The sequence below is a fragment of the Camelina sativa genome, chromosome 3 (assembly GCF_030686135.1).
Source record: "Camelina sativa cultivar CO46 ecotype springtype chromosome 3, ASM3068613v1".
Classification (NCBI taxonomy): Eukaryota; Viridiplantae; Streptophyta; class Magnoliopsida; order Brassicales; family Brassicaceae; genus Camelina; species Camelina sativa.
In genome coordinates, this window is record NC_141882.1 from 18,305,915 (window position 1) to 18,322,500 (window position 16,586).

Sequence of the window (16,586 nt, forward strand, 5' to 3'; positions counted from 1 at the left end):
CAATCGCATATATCGTTTTTTGAAAACTCAAGGGATCCTTCAATGTGGGTCCCACTTGATATGTGGATCGGTTTATTCACCTTGGACGTGCTTCCAACCGCAAAAAACAAGAGATAACCATATCCAAACATAATTTTGTGCTCGTAGCTAATTTTTCACAAAAAACATCTGAAACACCTTAAAACGTCAAAATTCGGCCTCCGGAATGGTCCAACGGTACAAAGACCCATTGCCTTGCCAGAAACACTCTTGGGGCTTTCCGAAATGGTATTATGGGTCGCGTGGTTCCTCACGATGTAAAAGTTACGACGTTCTGTTTGTACTATATAGTCTTACGCAACAACCAAAAAAAAAAAAAAAAAAAAAGAGGGAGGGATGCAACACGAGGACTTTCCGGGAGGTCACCCATCCTAGTACTACTCTCGCCCAAGCACGCTTAACTGCAGAGTTCTGATGGGATCCGGTGCATTAGTGCTGGTATGATCGCATCCGTTAGTATAAACCATGCAATCGCATATATCGTTTTTTGAAAACTCAAGGGATCCTTCAATGTGGGTCCCACTTGATATGTGGATCGGTTTATTCACCTTGGACGTGCTTCCAACCGCAAAAAACAAGAGATAACCATATCCAAACATAATTTTGTGCTCGTAGCTAATTGTGTCGCGATCACAAAAAAACATCCGAAACACCTTAAAACGTCAAAATTCGGCCTCCGGAATGGTCCAACGGTACAAAGACCCATTGCCTAGCCAGAAACACTCTTGGGGCTTTCCGAAATGGTATTATGGGTCGCGTGGTTCCTCACGATGTAAAAGTTACGACGTTCTGTTTGTACTATATAGTCTTACGCAACAACCAAAAAAAAAAAAAAAAAAAAAGAGGGAGGGATGCAACACGAGGACTTTCCTGGAGGTCACCCATCCTAGTACTACTCTCGCCCAAGCACGCTTAACTGCGGAGTTCTGATGGGATCCGGTGCATTAGTGCTGGTATGATCGCATCTGTTAGTATAAACCATGCAATCGCATATATCGTTTTTTGAAAATCAAGGGATCCTTCAATGTGGGTCCCACTTGATATGTGGATCGCTTTATTCACCTTGGACGTGCTTTCAACCGCAAAAAACAAGAGATAACCATATCCAAACATAATTTTGTGCTCGTAGCTAATTGTGTCGAGATCACAAAAAAACATCCGAAACACCTTAAAACGTCAAAATTCGGCCTCCGGAATGGTCCAACAGTACGAAGACCCATTTCCTTGCCAGAAACACTCTTGGTGCTTTCCAAAATGGTATTATGGGTCGCGTGGTTCCTCACGATGTAAAAGTTACGACGTTCTGTTTGTACTATATAGTCTTACGCAACAACCAAAAAAAAAAGAAAAGAAAAAGAGGGAGGGATGCAACACGAGGGCTTTCCGGGAGGTCACCCATCCTAGTACTACTCTCGCCCAAGCACGCTTAACTGCGGAGTTCTGATGGGATCCGGTGCATTAGTGCTGGTATGATCGCATCCGTTAGTATAAACCATGCAATCGCATATATCGTTTTTTGAAAACTCAAGGGATCCTTCAATGTGGGTCCCACTTGATATGTGGATCGGTTTATTCACCTTGGACGTGCTTCCAACCGCAAAAAACAAGAGATAACCATATCCAAACATAATTTTGTGCTCGTAGCTAATTGTGTCGCGATCACAAAAAAACATCCGAAACACCTTAAAACGTCAAAATTCGGCCTCCGGAATGGTCCAACGGTACGAAGACCCATTGCCTTACCAGAAACACTCTTGGGGCTTTCCAAAATGGTATTATGGGTCGCGTGGTTCCTCACGATGTAAAAGTTACGACGTTCTGTTTGTACTATATAGTCTTACGCAACAACCAAAAAAAAAAAAAAAAAAAAAGAGGGAGGGATGCAACACGAGGACTTTCCTGGAGGTCACCCATCCTAGTACTACTCTCGCCCAAGCACGCTTAACTGCGGAGTTCTGATGGGATCCGGTGCATTAGTGCTGGTATGATCGCATCTGTTAGTATAAACCATGCAATCGCATATATCGTTTTTTGAAAATCAAGGGATCCTTCAATGTGGGTCCCACTTGATATGTGGATCGCTTTATTCACCTTGGACGTGCTTTCAACCGCAAAAAACAAGAGATAACCATATCCAAACATAATTTTGTGCTCGTAGCTAATTGTGTCGAGATCACAAAAAAACATCCGAAACACCTTAAAACGTCAAAATTCGGCCTCCGGAATGGTCCAACAGTACGAAGACCCATTTCCTTGCCAGAAACACTCTTGGTGCTTTCCAAAATGGTATTATGGGTCGCGTGGTTCCTCACGATGTAAAAGTTACGACGTTCTGTTTGTACTATATAGTCTTACGCAACAACCAAAAAAAAAAGAAAAGAAAAAGAGGGAGGGATGCAACACGAGGGCTTTCCGGGAGGTCACCCATCCTAGTACTACTCTCGCCCAAGCACGCTTAACTGCGGAGTTCTGATGGGATCCGGTGCATTAGTGCTGGTATGATCGCATCCGTTAGTATAAACCATGCAATCGCATATATCGTTTTTTGAAAACTCAAGGGATCCTTCAATGTGGGTCCCACTTGATATGTGGATCGGTTTATTCACCTTGGACGTGCTTCCAACCGCAAAAAACAAGAGATAACCATATCCAAACATAATTTTGTGCTCGTAGCTAATTGTGTCGCGATCACAAAAAAACATCCGAAACACCTTAAAACGTCAAAATTCGGCCTCCGGAATGGTCCAACGGTACGAAGACCCATTGCCTTACCAGAAACACTCTTGGGGCTTTCCAAAATGGTATTATGGGTCGCGTGGTTCCTCACGATGTAAAAGTTACGACGTTCTGTTTGTACTATATAGTCTTACGCAACAACCAAAAAAAAAAAAAAAAAAAGAGGGAGGGATGCAACACGAGGACTTTCCGGGAGGTCACCCATCCTAGTACTACTCTCGCCCAAGCACGCTTGACTGCGGAGTTCTGATGGGATCCGGTGCATTAGTGCTGGTATGATCGCATCCGTTAGTATAAACCATGCAATCGCATATATCGTTTTTTGAAAACTCAAGGGATCCTTCAATGTGGGTCCCACTTGATATGTGGATCGCTTTATTCACCTTGGACATGCTTCCAACCGCAAAAAACAAGAGATAACCATATCCAAACATAATTTTGTGCTCGTAGCTAATTGTGTCGCGATCACAAAAAAACATCCGAAACACCTTAAAACGTCAAAATTCGGCCTCCGGAATGGTCCAACGGTACAAAGACCCATTGGCTTGCCAGAAACACTCTTGGGGCTTTCCGAAATGGTATTATGGGTCGCGTGGTTCCTCACGATGTTAAAGTTACGACGTTCTGTTTGTACTATATAGTCTTACGCAACAACCAAAAAAAAAAAAAAAAAAAAAGAGGGAGGGATGCAACACGAGGACTTTCCGGGAGGTCACCCATCCTAGTACTACTCTCGCCCAAGCACGCTTAACTGCGGAGTTCTGATGGGATCCGGTGCATTAGTGCTGGTATGATCGCATCCGTTAGTATAAACCATGCAATCGCATATATCGTTTTTTGAAAACTCAAGGGATCCTTCAATGTGGGTCCCACTTGATATGTGGATCGGTTTATTCACCTTGGACGTGCTTCCAACCGCAAAAAACAAGAGATAACCATATCCAAACATAATTTTGTGCTCGTAGCTAATTGTGTCGCGATCACAAAAAAACATCCGAAACACCTTAAAACGTCAAAATTCGGCCTCCGGAATGGTCCAACAGTACGAAGACCCATTGCCTTGCCAGAAACACTCTTGGGGCTTTCCGAAATAGTATTATGGGTTGCGTGGTTCCTCACGATGTAAAAGTTACGACGTTCTATTTGTACTATATAGTCTTACGCAACAACCAAAAAAAAAAAAAAAAAAAAGAGGGAGGGATGCAACACGAGGACTTTCCGGGAGTTCACCCATCCTAGTACTACTCTCGCCCAAGCACGCTTGACTGCGGAGTTCTGATGGGATCCGGTGCATTAGTGCTGGTATGATCGCATCCGTTAGTATAAACCATGCAATCGCATATATCGTTTTTTGAAAACTCAAGGGATCCTTCAATGTGGGTCCCACTTGATATGTGGATCGGTTTATTCACCTTGGACGTGCTTCCAACCGCAAAAAACAAGAGATAACCATATCCAAACATAATTTTGTGCTCGTAGCTAATTGTGTCGCGATCACAAAAAAACATCCGAAACACCTTAAAACGTCAAAATTCGGCCTCCGGAATGGTCCAACAGTACGAAGACCCATTGCCTTGCCAGAAACACTCTTGGGGCTTTCCGAAATAGTATTATGGGTTGCGTGGTTCCTCACGATGTAAAAGTTACGACGTTCTATTTGTACTATATAGTCTTACGCAACAACCAAAAAAAAAAAAAAAAAAAAGAGGGAGGGATGCAACACGAGGACTTTCCGGGAGTTCACCCATCCTAGTACTACTCTCGCCCAAGCACGCTTGACTACGGAGTTCTGATGGGATCCGGTGCATTAGTGCTGGTATGATCGCATCTGTTAGTATAAACCATGCAATCGCATATATCGTTTTTTGAAAACTCAAGGGATCCTTCAATGTGGGTCCCACTTGATATGTGGATCGCTTTATTCACCTTGGACGTGCTTTCAACCGCAAAAAACAAGAGATAACCATATCCAAACATAATTTTGTGCTCGTAGCTAATTGTGTCGCGATCACAAAAAAACATCCGAAACACCTTAAAACGTCAAAATTCGGCCTCCGGAATGGTCCAACGGTACGAAGACCCATTGCCTTGCCAGAAACACTCTTGGGGCTTTCGAAAATGGTATTATGGTCGCGTGGTTCCTCACGATGTAAAAGTTACGACGTTCTGTTTGTACTATATAGTCTTACGCAACAACCAAAAAAAAAAAAAAAAAAAAAGAGGGAGGGATGCAACACGAGGACTTTCCGGGAGGTCACCCATCCTAGTACTACTCTCGCCCAAGCACGCTTAACTGCGGAGTTCTGATGGGATCCGGTGCATTAGTGCTGGTATGATCGCATCCGTTAGTATAAACCATGCAATCGCATATATCGTTTTTTGAAAACTCAAGGGATCCTTCAATGTGGGTCCCACTTGATATGTGGATCGGTTTATTCACCTTGGACGTGCTTCCAACCGCAAAAAACAAGAGATAACCATATCCAAACATAATTTTGTGCTCGTAGCTAATTTTTCACAAAAAAACATCCGAAACACCTTAAAACGTCAAAATTCGGCCTCCGGAATGGTCCAACGGTACAAAGACCCATTGCCTTGCCAGAAACACTCTTGGGGCTTTCCGAAATGGTATTATGGGTCGCATGGTTCCTCACGATGTAAAAGTTACGACGTTCTGTTTGTACTATATAGTCTTACGCAACAACCAAAAAAAAAAAAAAAAAAAAAGAGGGAGGGATGCAACACGAGGACTTTCCGGGAGGTCACCCATCCTAGTACTACTCTCGCCCAAGCACGCTTAACTGCGGAGTTCTAATGGGATCCGGTGCATTAGTGCTGGTATGATCGCATCCGTTAGTATAAACCATGCAATCGCATATATCGTTTTTTGAAAACTCAAGGGATCCTTCAATGTGGGTCCCACTTGATATGTGGATCGGTTTATTCACCTTGGACGTGCTTCCAACCGCAAAAAACAAGAGATAACCATATCCAAACATAATTTTGTGGTCGTAGCTAATTGTGTCGCGATCACAAAAAAACATCCGAAACACCTTAAAACGTCAAAATTCGGCCTCCAGAATGGTCCAACGGTACAAAGACCCATTGCCTAGCCAGAAACACTCTTGGGGCTTTCCGAAATGGTATTATGGGTCGCGTGGTTCCTCACGATGTAAAAGTTACGACGTTCTGTTTGTACTATATAGTCTTACGCAACAACCAAAAAAAAAAAAAAAAAAAAAGAGGGAGGGATGCAACACGAGGACTTTCCGGGAGGTCACCCATCCTAGTACTACTCTCGCCCAAGCACGCTTAACTGCGGAGTTCTGATGGGATCCGGTGCATTAGTGCTGGTATGATCGCATCCGTTAGTATAAACCATGCAATCGCATATATCGTTTTTTGAAAACTCAAGGGATCCTTCAATGTGGGTCCCACTTGATATGTGGATCGGTTTATTCACCTTGGACGTGCTTCCAACCGCAAAAAACAAGAGATAACCATATCCAAACATAATTTTGTGCTCGTAGCTAATTGTGTCGCGATCACAAAAAAACATCCGAAACACCTTGAAACGTAGAAATTCGGCCTCCGGAATGGCCCAACGGTATGAAGAGCCATTGCCTTGCCAGAAACACTCTTGGGGCTTTCCGAAATGGTATTATGGGTCGCGTGGTTCCTCACGATGTAAAAGTTACGACGTTCTGTTTGTACTATATAGTCTTACGCAACAACCAAAAAAAAAAAAAAAAAAAAGAGGGAGGGATGCAACACGAGGACTTTCCGGGAGGTCACCCATCCTAGTACTACTCTCGCCCAAGCACGCTTAACTGCGGAGTTCTGATGGGATCCGGTGCATTAGTGCTGGTATGATCGCATCTGTTAGTATAAACCATGCAATCGCATATATCGTTTTTTGAAAACTCAAGGGATCCTTCAATGTGGGTCCCACTTGATATGTGGATCGGTTTATTCACCTTGGACGTGCTTCCAACCGCAAAAAACAAGAGATAACCATATCCAAACATAATTTTGTGCTCGTAGCTAATTGTGTCGCGATCACAAAAAAACATCCGAAACACCTTAAAACGTCAAAATTCGGCCTCCGGAATGGTCCAACAGTACGAAGACCCATTGCCTTGCCAGAAACACTCTTGGGGCTTTCGAAAATGGTATTATGGTCGCGTGGTTCCTCACGATGTAAAAGTTACGACGTTCTGTTTGTACTATATAGTCTTACGCAACAACCAAAAAAAAAAAAAAAAAAAAAAGAGGGAGGGATGCAACACGAGGACTTTCCGGGAGGTCACCCATCCTAGTACTACTCTCTCCCAAGCACGCTTAACTGCGGAGTTCTGATGGGATCCGGTGCATTAGTGCTGGTATGATCGCATCCGTTAGTATAAACCATGCAATCGCATATATCGTTTTTTGAAAACTCAAGGGATCCTTCAATGTGGGTCCCACTTGATATGTGGATCGGTTTATTCACCTTGGACGTGCTTCCAACCGCAAAAAACAAGAGATAACCATATCCAAACATAATTTTGTGCTCGTAGCTAATTGTGTCGCGATCACAAAAAAACATCCGAAACACCTTGAAACGTAAAAATTCGGCCTCCGGAATGGCCCAACGGTATGAAGACCCATTGCCTTGCCAGAAACACTCTTGGGGCTTTCCGAAATGGTATTATGGGTCGCGTGGTTCCTCACGATGTAAAAGTTACGACGTTCTGTTTGTACTATATAGTCTTACGCAACAACCAAAAAAAAAAAAAAAAAAAAGAGGGAGGGATGCAACACGAGGACTTTCCGGGAGGTCACCCATCCTAGTACTACTCTCGCCCAAGCACGCTTAACTGCGGAGTTCTGATGGGATCCGGTGCATTAGTGCTGGTATGATCGCATCTGTTAGTATAAACCATGCAATCGCATATATCGTTTTTTGAAAACTCAAGGGATCCTTCAATGTGGGTCCCACTTGATATGTGGATCGGTTTATTCACCTTGGACGTGCTTTCAACCGCAAAAAACAAGAGATAACCATATCCAAACATAATTTTGTGCTCGTAGCTAATTGTGTCGCGATCACAAAAAACATCCGAAACACCTTAAAACGTCAAAATTCGGCCTCCGGAATGGTCCAACAGTACGAAGACCCATTGCCTTGCCAGAAACACTCTTGGTGCTTTCCAAAATGGTATTATGGGTCGCGTGGTTCCTCACGATGTAAAAGTTACGACGTTCTGTTTGTACTATATAGTCTTACGCAACAACCAAAAAAAAAAAAAAAAAAAAGAGGGAGGGATGCAACACGAAGACTTTCCGGGAGGTCACCCATCCTAGTACTACTCTCACCCAAGCACGCTTAACTGCGGAGTTCTGATGGGATCCGGTGCATTAGTGCTGGTATGATCGCATCCGTTAGTATAAACCATGCAATCGCATATATCGTTTTTTGAAAACTCAAGGGATCCTTCAATGTGGGTCCCACTTGATATGTGGATCAGTTTATTCACCTTGGACGTGCTTCCAACAGCAAAAAACAAGAGATAACCATATCCAAACATAATTTTGTGCTCGTAGCTAATTGTGTCGCGATCACAAAAAAACATCCGAAACACCTTAAAACGTCAAAATTCGGCCTCCGGAATGGTCCAACGGTACGAAGACCCATTGCCTTGCCAGAAACACTCTTGGGGCTTTCCGAAATGGTATTATGGGTCGCGTGGTTCCTCACGATGTAAAAGTTACGACGTTCTGTTTGTACTATATAGTCTTACGCAACAACCAAAAAAAAAAAAAAAAAAAGAGGGAGGGATGCAACACGAGGACTTTCCGGGAGGTCACCCATCCTAGTACTACTCTCGCCCAAGCACGCTTAACTGCGGAGTTCTGATGGGATCCGGTGCATTAGTGCTGGTATGATCGCATCTGTTAGTATAAACCATGCAATCGCATATATCGTTTTTTGAAAACTCAAGGGATCCTTCAATGTGGGTCCCACTTGATATGTGGATCGCTTTATTCACCTTGGACGTGCTTTCAACCGCAAAAAACAAGAGATAACCATATCCAAACATAATTTTGTGCTCGTAGCTAATTGTGTCGAGATCACAAAAAAACATCCGAAACACCTTAAAACGTCAAAATTCGGCCTCCAGAATGGTCCAACAGTACGAAGACCCATTTCCTTGCCAGAAACACTCTTGGTGCTTTCCAAAATGGTATTATGGGTTGCGTGGTTCCTCACGATGTAAAAGTTACGACGTTCTGTTTGTACTATATAGTCTTACGCAACAACCAAAAAAAAAAAAAAAAAAAAAGAGGGAGGGATGCAACACGAGGACTTTCCGGGAGGTCACCCATCCTAGTACTACTCTCGCCCAAGCACGCTTAACTGCGGAGTTCTGATGGGATCCGGTGCATTAGTGCTGGTATGATCGCATCCGTTAGTATAAACCATGCAATCGCATATATCGTTTTTTGAAAACTCAAGGGATCCTTCAATGTGGGTCCCACTTGATATGTGGATCGGTTTATTCACCTTGGACGTGCTTCCAACCGCAAAAAACAAGAGATAACCATATCCAAACATAATTTTGTGCTCGTAGCTAATTGTGTCGCGATCACAAAAAACATCCGAAACACCTTAAAACGTCAAAATTCGGCCTCCGGAATGGTCCAACAGTACGAAGACCCATTGCCTTGCCAGAAACACTCTTGGTGCTTTCCAAAATGGTATTATGGGTCGCGTGGTTCCTCACGATGTAAAAGTTACGACGTTCTGTTTGTACTATATAGTCTTACGCAACAACCAAAAAAAAAAAAAAAAAAAAAAGAGGGAGGGATGCAACACGAAGACTTTCCGGGAGGTCACCCATCCTAGTACTACTCTCACCCAAGCACGCTTAACTGCGGAGTTCTGATGGGATCCGGTGCATTAGTGCTGGTATGATCGCATCCGTTAGTATAAACCATGCAATCGCATATATCGTTTTTTGAAAACTCAAGGGATCCTTCAATGTGGGTCCCACTTGATATGTGGATCAGTTTATTCACCTTGGACGTGCTTCCAACAGCAAAAAACAAGAGATAACCATATCCAAACATAATTTTGTGCTCGTAGCTAATTGTGTCGCGATCACAAAAAAACATCCGAAACACCTTAAAACGTCAAAATTCGGCCTCCGGAATGGTCCAACGGTACGAAGACCCATTGCCTTGCCAGAAACACTCTTGGGGCTTTCCGAAATGGTATTATGGGTCGCGTGGTTCCTCACGATGTAAAAGTTACGACGTTCTGTTTGTACTATATAGTCTTACGCAACAACCAAAAAAAAAAAAAAAAAAAGAGGGAGGGATGCAACACGAGGACTTTCCGGGAGGTCACCCATCCTAGTACTACTCTCGCCCAAGTACGCTTGACTGCGGAGTTCTGATGGGATCCGGTGCATTAGTGCTGGTATGATCGCATTTGTTAGTATAAACCATGCAATCGCATATATCGTTTTTTGAAAACTCAAGGGATCCTTCAATGTGGGTCCCACTTGATATGTGGACCGCTTTATTCACCTTGGACGTGCTTCCAACCGCAAAAAACAAGAGATAACCATATCCAAACATAATTTTGTGCTCGTAGCTAATTGTGTCGCGATCACAAAAAAACATCCGAAACACCTTAAAACGTCAAAATTCGGCCTCCGGAATGGTCCAACGGTACGAAGACCCATTGCCTTGCCAGAAACACTCTTGGGGCTTTCCGAAATGGTATTATGGGTCGCGTGGTTCCTCACGATGTAAAAGTTACGACGTTCTGTTTGTACTATATAGTCTTACGCAACAACCAAAAAAAAAAAAAAAAAAAAAGAGGGAGGGATGCAACACGAGGACTTTCTGGGAGGTCACCGATCCTAGTACTACTCTCGCCCAAGCACGCTTCACTGCGGAGTTCTGATGGGATCCGGTGCATTAGTGCTGGTATGATCGCATCCGTTAGTATAAACCATGCAATCGCATATATCGTTTTTTGAAAACTCAAGGGATCCTTCAATGTGGGTCCCACTTGATATGTGGATCGGTTTATTCACCTTGGACGTGCTTCCAACCGCAAAAAACAAGAGATAACCATATCCAAACATAATTTTGTGCTCGTAGCTAATTGTGTCGCGATCACAAAAAAACATCCGAAACACCTTAAAACGTCAAAATTCGGCCTCCGGAATGGTCCAACAGTACGAAGACCCATTGCCTTGCCAGAAACACTCTTGGGGCTTTCCGAAATATTATTATGGGTCGCGTGGTTCCTCACGATGTAAAAGTTACGACGTTCTATTTGTACTATATAGTCTTACGCAACAACCAAAAAAAAAAAAAAAAAAAGAGGGAGGGATGCAACACGAGGACTTTCCGGGAGTTCACCCATCCTAGTACTACTCTCGCCCAAGCACGCTTGACTACGGAGTTCTGATGGGATCCGGTGCATTAGTGCTGGTATGATCGCATCTGTTAGTATAAACCATGCAATCGCATATATCGTTTTTTGAAAACTCAAGGGATCCTTCAATGTGGGTCCCACTTGATATGTGGATCGCTTTATTCACCTTGGACGTGCTTTCAACCGCAAAAAACAAGAGATAACCATATCCAAACATAATTTTGTGCTTGTAGCTAATTGTGTCGCGATCACAAAAAAACATCCGAAACACCTTAAAACGTCAAAATTCGGCCTCCGGAATGGTCCAACGGTACGAAGACCCATTGCCTTGCCAGAAACACTCTTGGGGCTTTCGAAAATGGTATTATGGTCGCGTGGTTCCTCACGATGTAAAAGTTACGACGTTCTGTTTGTACTATATAGTCTTACGCAACAACCAAAAAAAAAAAAAAAAAAAAAAGAGGGAGGGATGCAACACGAGGACTTTCCGGGAGGTCACCCATCCTAGTACTACTCTCGCCCAAGCACGCTTAACTGCGGAGTTCTGATGGGATCCGGTGCATTAGTGCTGGTATGATCGCATCCGTTAGTATAAACCATGCAATCGCATATATCGTTTTTTGAAAACTCAAGGGATCCTTCAATGTGGGTCCCACTTGATATGTGGATCGGTTTATTCACCTTGGACGTGCTTCCAACCGCAAAAAACAAGAGATAACCATATCCAAACATAATTTTGTGCTCGTAGCTAATTGTGTCGCGATCACAAAAAAACATCCGAAACACCTTGAAACGTAAAAATTCGGCCTCCGGAATGGCCCAACGGTACGAAGACCCATTGCCTTGCCAGAAACACTCTTGGGGCTTTCCGAAATGGTATTATGGGTCGCGTGGTTCCTCACGATGTAAAAGTTACGACGTTCTGTTTGTACTATATAGTCTTACGCAACAACCAAAAAAAAAAAAAAAAAAAAAAGAGGGAGGGATGCAACACGAGGACTTTCCGGGAGGTCACCCATCCTAGTACTACTCTCGCCCAAGCACGCTTAACTGCGGAGTTCTGATGGGATCCGGTGCATTAGTGCTGGTATGATCGCATCTGTTAGTATAAACCATGCAATCGCATATATCGTTTTTTGAAAACTCAAGGGATCCTTCAATGTGGGTCCCACTTGATATGTGGATCGCTTTATTCACCTTGGACGTGCTTCCAACCGCAAAAAACAAGAGATAACCATATCCAAACATAATTTTGTGCTCGTAGCTAATTGTGTCGCGATCACAAAAAACATCCGAAACACCTTAAAACGTCAAAATTCGGCCTCCGGAATGGTCCAACGGTACGAAGACCCATTGCCTTGCCAGAAACACTCTTGGTGCTTTCCAAAATGGTATTATGGGTCGCGTGGTTCCTCACGATGTAAAAGTTACGACGTTCTGTTTGTACTATATAGTCTTACGCAACAACCAAAAAAAAAAAAAAAAAAAAAGAGGGAGGGATGCAACACGAGGACTTTCCGGGAGGTCACCCATCCTAGTACTACTCTCGCCCAAGCACGCTTAACTGCGGAGTTCTGATGGGATCCGGTGCATTAGTGCTGGTATGATCGCATCCGTTAGTATAAACCATGCAATCGCATATATCGTTTTTTGAAAACTCAAGGGATCCTTCAATGTGGGTCCCACTTGATATGTGGATCGGTTTATTCACCTTGGACGTGCTTCCAACCGCAAAAAACAAGAGATAACCATATCCAAACATAATTTTGTGCTCGTAGCTAATTGTGTCGCGATCACAAAAAAACATCCGAAACACCTTAAAACGTCAAAATTCGGCCTCCGGAATGGTCCAACGGTACGAATACCCATTGCCTTGCCAGAAACACTCTTGGGGCTTTCCGAAATGGTATTATGGGTCGCGTGGTTCCTCACGATGTAAAAGTTACGACGTTCTGTTTGTACTATATAGTCTTACGCAACAACCAAAAAAAAAAAAAAAAAAAAAGAGGGAGGGATGCAACACGAGGACTTTCTGGGAGGTCACCGATCCTAGTACTACTCTCGCCCAAGCACGCTTCACTGCAGAGTTCTGATGGGATCCGGTGCATTAGTGCTGGTATGATCGCATCCGTTAGTATAAACCATGCAATCGCATATATCGTTTTTTGAAAACTCAAGGGATCTTTCAATGTGGGTCCCACTTGATATGTGGATCGGTTTATTCACCTTGGACGTGCTTCCAACCGCAAAAAACAAGAGATAACCATATCCAAACATAATTTTGTGCTCGTAGCTAATTGTGTCGCGATCACAAAAAAACATCCGAAACACCTTAAAACGTCAAAATTCGGCCTCCGGAATGGTCCAACAGTACGAAGACCCATTGCCTTGCCAGAAACACTCTTGGGGCTTTCCGAAATATTATTATGGGTCGCGTGGTTCCTCACGATGTAAAAGTTACGACGTTCTATTTGTACTATATAGTCTTACGCAACAACCAAAAAAAAAAAAAAAAAAAAGAGGGAGGGATGCAACACGAGGACTTTCCGGGAGTTCACCCATCCTAGTACTACTCTCGCCCAAGCACGCTTGACTACGGAGTTCTGATGGGATCCGGTGCATTAGTGCTGGTATGATCGCATCTGTTAGTATAAACCATGCAATCGCATATATCGTTTTTTGAAAACTCAAGGGATCCTTCAATGTGGGTCCCACTTGATATGTGGATCGCTTTATTCACCTTGGACGTGCTTTCAACCGCAAAAAACAAGAGATAACCATATCCAAACATAATTTTGTGCTTGTAGCTAATTGTGTCGCGATCACAAAAAAACATCCGAAACACCTTAAAACGTCAAAATTCGGCCTCCGGAATGGTCCAACGGTACGAAGACCCATTGCCTTGCCAGAAACACTCTTGGGGCTTTCGAAAATGGTATTATGGTCGCGTGGTTCCTCACGATGTAAAAGTTACGACGTTCTGTTTGTACTATATAGTCTTACGCAACAACCAAAAAAAAAAAAAAAAAAAAGAGGGAGGGATGCAACACGAGGACTTTCCGGGAGGTCACCCATCCTAGTACTACTCTCGCCCAAGCACGCTTAACTGCGGAGTTCTGATGGGATCCGGTGCATTAGTGCTGGTATGATCGCATCCGTTAGTATAAACCATGCAATCGCATATATCGTTTTTTGAAAACTCAAGGGATCCTTCAATGTGGGTCCCACTTGATATGTGGATCGGTTTATTCACCTTGGACGTGCTTCCAACCGCAAAAAACAAGAGATAACCATATCCAAACATAATTTTGTGCTCGTAGCTAATTGTGTCGCGATCACAAAAAAACATCCGAAACACCTTGAAACGTAAAAATTCGGCCTCCGGAATGGCCCAACGGTACGAAGACCCATTGCCTTGCCAGAAACACTCTTGGGGCTTTCCGAAATGGTATTATGGGTCGCGTGGTTCCTCACGATGTAAAAGTTACGACGTTCTGTTTGTACTATATAGTCTTACGCAACAACCAAAAAAAAAAAAAAAAAAAAAGAGGGAGGGATGCAACACGAGGACTTTCCGGGAGGTCACCCATCCTAGTACTACTCTCGCCCAAGCACGCTTAACTGCGGAGTTCTGATGGGATCCGGTGCATTAGTGCTGGTATGATCGCATCTGTTAGTATAAACCATGCAATCGCATATATCGTTTTTTGAAAACTCAAGGGATCCTTCAATGTGGGTCCCACTTGATATGTGGATCGCTTTATTCACCTTGGACGTGCTTTCAACCGCAAAAAACAAGAGATAACCATATCCAAACATAATTTTGTGCTCGTAGCTAATTGTGTCGAGATCACAAAAAAACATCCGAAACACCTTAAAACGTCAAAATTCGGCCTCCGGAATGGTCCAACAGTACGAAGACCCATTTCCTTGCCAGAAACACTCTTGGTGCTTTCCAAAATGGTATTATGGGTCGCGTGGTTCCTCACGATGTAAAAGTTACGACGTTCTGTTTGTACTATATAGTCTTACGCAACAACCAAAAAAAAAAAAAAAAAAAAAGAGGGAGGGATGCAACACGAGGACTTTCCGGGAGGTCACCCATCCTAGTACTACTCTCGCCCAAGCACGCTTAACTGCGGAGTTCTGATGGGATCCGGTGCATTAGTGCTGGTATGATCGCATCCGTTAGTATAAACCATGCAATCGCATATATCGTTTTTTGAAAACTCAAGGGATCCTTCAATGTGGGTCCCACTTGATATGTGGATCGGTTTATTCACCTTGGACGTGCTTCCAACCGCAAAAAACAAGAGATAACCATATCCAAACATAATTTTGTGCTCGTAGCTAATTGTGTCGCGATCACAAAAAACATCCGAAACACCTTAAAACGTCAAAATTCGGCCTCCGGAATGGTCCAACGGTACGAAGACCCATTGCCTTGCCAGAAACACTCTTGGTGCTTTCCAAAATGGTATTATGGGTCGCGTGGTTCCTCACGATGTAAAAGTTACGACGTTCTGTTTGTACTATATAGTCTTACGCAACAACCAAAAAAAAAAAAAAAAAAAAAGAGGGAGGGATGCAACACGAAGACTTTCCGGGAGGTCACCCATCCTAGTGCTACTCTCACCCAAGCACGCTTAACTGCGGAGTTCTGATGGGATCCGGTGCATTAGTGCTGGTATGATCGCATCCGTTAGTATAAACCATGCAATCGCATATATCGTTTTTTGAAAACTCAAGGGATCCTTCAATGTGGGTCCCACTTGATATGTGGATCGGTTTATTCACCTTGGACGTGCTTCCAACAGCAAAAAACAAGAGATAACCATATCCAAACATAATTTTGTGCTCGTAGCTAATTGTGTCGCGATCACAAAAAAACATCCGAAACACCTTAAAACGTCAAAATTCGGCCTCCGGAATGGTCCAACGGTACGAAGACCCATTGCCTTGCCAGAAACACTCTTGGGGCTTTCCGAAATGGTATTATGGGTCGCGTGGTTCCTCACGATGTAAAAGTTACGACGTTCTGTTTGTACTATATAGTCTTACGCAACAACCAAAAAAAAAAAAAAAAAAAGAGGGAGGGATGCAACACGAGGACTTTCTGGGAGGTCACCCATCCTAGTACTACTCTCGCCCAAGCACGCTTAACTGCGGAGTTCTGATGGGATCCGGTGCATTAGTGCTGGTATGATCGCATTTGTTAGTATAAACCATGCAATCGCATATATCGTTTTTTGAAAACTCAAGGGATCCTTCAATGTGGGTCCCACTTGATATGTGGACCGCTTTATTCACCTTGGACGTGCTTCCAACCGCAAAAAACAAGAGATAACCATATCCAAACATAATTTTGTGCTCG

General features: G+C 43.4%; 23 non-coding genes and 9 pseudogenes across 23 annotated transcripts; all 32 read right to left on the minus strand.

Moving 5' to 3' along the window:
* Window positions 1-372: 372 nt before the first annotated feature.
* LOC147947096 (5S ribosomal RNA) lies at window positions 373-491 on the minus strand. The gene has a single exon (XR_015595804.1). It is a non-coding gene; the product is annotated as a 5S ribosomal RNA (ribosomal RNA).
* A 396-nt stretch (window positions 492-887) lies between these two features.
* LOC147947097 (5S ribosomal RNA) lies at window positions 888-1,006 on the minus strand. The gene has a single exon (XR_015595862.1). It is a non-coding gene; the product is annotated as a 5S ribosomal RNA (ribosomal RNA).
* Window positions 1,007-1,401: 395 nt separating this feature from the next.
* LOC147947098 (5S ribosomal RNA) lies at window positions 1,402-1,520 on the minus strand. The gene has a single exon (XR_015595751.1). It is a non-coding gene; the product is annotated as a 5S ribosomal RNA (ribosomal RNA).
* Window positions 1,521-1,916: 396 nt separating this feature from the next.
* LOC147947099 (5S ribosomal RNA) lies at window positions 1,917-2,035 on the minus strand. The gene has a single exon (XR_015595863.1). It is a non-coding gene; the product is annotated as a 5S ribosomal RNA (ribosomal RNA).
* A 395-nt stretch (window positions 2,036-2,430) lies between these two features.
* LOC147947100 (5S ribosomal RNA) lies at window positions 2,431-2,549 on the minus strand. Its single transcript, XR_015595752.1, has one exon. It is a non-coding gene; the product is annotated as a 5S ribosomal RNA (ribosomal RNA).
* A 394-nt stretch (window positions 2,550-2,943) lies between these two features.
* On the minus strand, window positions 2,944-3,062 carry LOC147947101 (5S ribosomal RNA). The gene has a single exon (XR_015595773.1). It is a non-coding gene; the product is annotated as a 5S ribosomal RNA (ribosomal RNA).
* Window positions 3,063-3,458: 396 nt separating this feature from the next.
* Window positions 3,459-3,577, minus strand: LOC147947102 (5S ribosomal RNA). The gene has a single exon (XR_015596052.1). It is a non-coding gene; the product is annotated as a 5S ribosomal RNA (ribosomal RNA).
* Window positions 3,578-3,972: 395 nt separating this feature from the next.
* LOC147947103 (5S ribosomal RNA) lies at window positions 3,973-4,091 on the minus strand (annotated as a pseudogene).
* A 395-nt stretch (window positions 4,092-4,486) lies between these two features.
* On the minus strand, window positions 4,487-4,605 carry LOC147947104 (5S ribosomal RNA; annotated as a pseudogene).
* Window positions 4,606-5,000: 395 nt separating this feature from the next.
* LOC147947105 (5S ribosomal RNA) lies at window positions 5,001-5,119 on the minus strand. The gene has a single exon (XR_015596054.1). It is a non-coding gene; the product is annotated as a 5S ribosomal RNA (ribosomal RNA).
* A 389-nt stretch (window positions 5,120-5,508) lies between these two features.
* Window positions 5,509-5,627, minus strand: LOC147947106 (5S ribosomal RNA). Its single transcript, XR_015595759.1, has one exon. It is a non-coding gene; the product is annotated as a 5S ribosomal RNA (ribosomal RNA).
* A 396-nt stretch (window positions 5,628-6,023) lies between these two features.
* On the minus strand, window positions 6,024-6,142 carry LOC147947107 (5S ribosomal RNA). Its single transcript, XR_015596055.1, has one exon. It is a non-coding gene; the product is annotated as a 5S ribosomal RNA (ribosomal RNA).
* Window positions 6,143-6,537: 395 nt separating this feature from the next.
* LOC147947108 (5S ribosomal RNA) lies at window positions 6,538-6,656 on the minus strand. The gene has a single exon (XR_015595810.1). It is a non-coding gene; the product is annotated as a 5S ribosomal RNA (ribosomal RNA).
* Window positions 6,657-7,052: 396 nt separating this feature from the next.
* LOC147947109 (5S ribosomal RNA) lies at window positions 7,053-7,171 on the minus strand. The gene has a single exon (XR_015595967.1). It is a non-coding gene; the product is annotated as a 5S ribosomal RNA (ribosomal RNA).
* Window positions 7,172-7,566: 395 nt separating this feature from the next.
* LOC147947110 (5S ribosomal RNA) lies at window positions 7,567-7,685 on the minus strand. The gene has a single exon (XR_015595811.1). It is a non-coding gene; the product is annotated as a 5S ribosomal RNA (ribosomal RNA).
* Window positions 7,686-8,079: 394 nt separating this feature from the next.
* On the minus strand, window positions 8,080-8,198 carry LOC147947111 (5S ribosomal RNA). The gene has a single exon (XR_015595961.1). It is a non-coding gene; the product is annotated as a 5S ribosomal RNA (ribosomal RNA).
* Window positions 8,199-8,592: 394 nt separating this feature from the next.
* LOC147947112 (5S ribosomal RNA) lies at window positions 8,593-8,711 on the minus strand. Its single transcript, XR_015595812.1, has one exon. It is a non-coding gene; the product is annotated as a 5S ribosomal RNA (ribosomal RNA).
* Window positions 8,712-9,107: 396 nt separating this feature from the next.
* Window positions 9,108-9,226, minus strand: LOC147947113 (5S ribosomal RNA). The gene has a single exon (XR_015596056.1). It is a non-coding gene; the product is annotated as a 5S ribosomal RNA (ribosomal RNA).
* A 396-nt stretch (window positions 9,227-9,622) lies between these two features.
* LOC147947114 (5S ribosomal RNA) lies at window positions 9,623-9,741 on the minus strand. Its single transcript, XR_015595962.1, has one exon. It is a non-coding gene; the product is annotated as a 5S ribosomal RNA (ribosomal RNA).
* Window positions 9,742-10,135: 394 nt separating this feature from the next.
* LOC147947115 (5S ribosomal RNA) lies at window positions 10,136-10,254 on the minus strand (annotated as a pseudogene).
* A 396-nt stretch (window positions 10,255-10,650) lies between these two features.
* Window positions 10,651-10,769, minus strand: LOC147947116 (5S ribosomal RNA; annotated as a pseudogene).
* Window positions 10,770-11,163: 394 nt separating this feature from the next.
* On the minus strand, window positions 11,164-11,282 carry LOC147947117 (5S ribosomal RNA; annotated as a pseudogene).
* Window positions 11,283-11,678: 396 nt separating this feature from the next.
* On the minus strand, window positions 11,679-11,797 carry LOC147947118 (5S ribosomal RNA). The gene has a single exon (XR_015596057.1). It is a non-coding gene; the product is annotated as a 5S ribosomal RNA (ribosomal RNA).
* Window positions 11,798-12,194: 397 nt separating this feature from the next.
* On the minus strand, window positions 12,195-12,313 carry LOC147947119 (5S ribosomal RNA). Its single transcript, XR_015595813.1, has one exon. It is a non-coding gene; the product is annotated as a 5S ribosomal RNA (ribosomal RNA).
* A 395-nt stretch (window positions 12,314-12,708) lies between these two features.
* LOC147947120 (5S ribosomal RNA) lies at window positions 12,709-12,827 on the minus strand. Its single transcript, XR_015596058.1, has one exon. It is a non-coding gene; the product is annotated as a 5S ribosomal RNA (ribosomal RNA).
* A 396-nt stretch (window positions 12,828-13,223) lies between these two features.
* LOC147947121 (5S ribosomal RNA) lies at window positions 13,224-13,342 on the minus strand (annotated as a pseudogene).
* Window positions 13,343-13,737: 395 nt separating this feature from the next.
* LOC147947122 (5S ribosomal RNA) lies at window positions 13,738-13,856 on the minus strand (annotated as a pseudogene).
* Window positions 13,857-14,250: 394 nt separating this feature from the next.
* Window positions 14,251-14,369, minus strand: LOC147947123 (5S ribosomal RNA). Its single transcript, XR_015596060.1, has one exon. It is a non-coding gene; the product is annotated as a 5S ribosomal RNA (ribosomal RNA).
* Window positions 14,370-14,765: 396 nt separating this feature from the next.
* LOC147947124 (5S ribosomal RNA) lies at window positions 14,766-14,884 on the minus strand. The gene has a single exon (XR_015595814.1). It is a non-coding gene; the product is annotated as a 5S ribosomal RNA (ribosomal RNA).
* A 396-nt stretch (window positions 14,885-15,280) lies between these two features.
* On the minus strand, window positions 15,281-15,399 carry LOC147947125 (5S ribosomal RNA). The gene has a single exon (XR_015596061.1). It is a non-coding gene; the product is annotated as a 5S ribosomal RNA (ribosomal RNA).
* A 395-nt stretch (window positions 15,400-15,794) lies between these two features.
* LOC147947126 (5S ribosomal RNA) lies at window positions 15,795-15,913 on the minus strand (annotated as a pseudogene).
* A 394-nt stretch (window positions 15,914-16,307) lies between these two features.
* Window positions 16,308-16,426, minus strand: LOC147947127 (5S ribosomal RNA; annotated as a pseudogene).
* Between the last annotated feature and the right edge of the window lie 160 nt (window positions 16,427-16,586).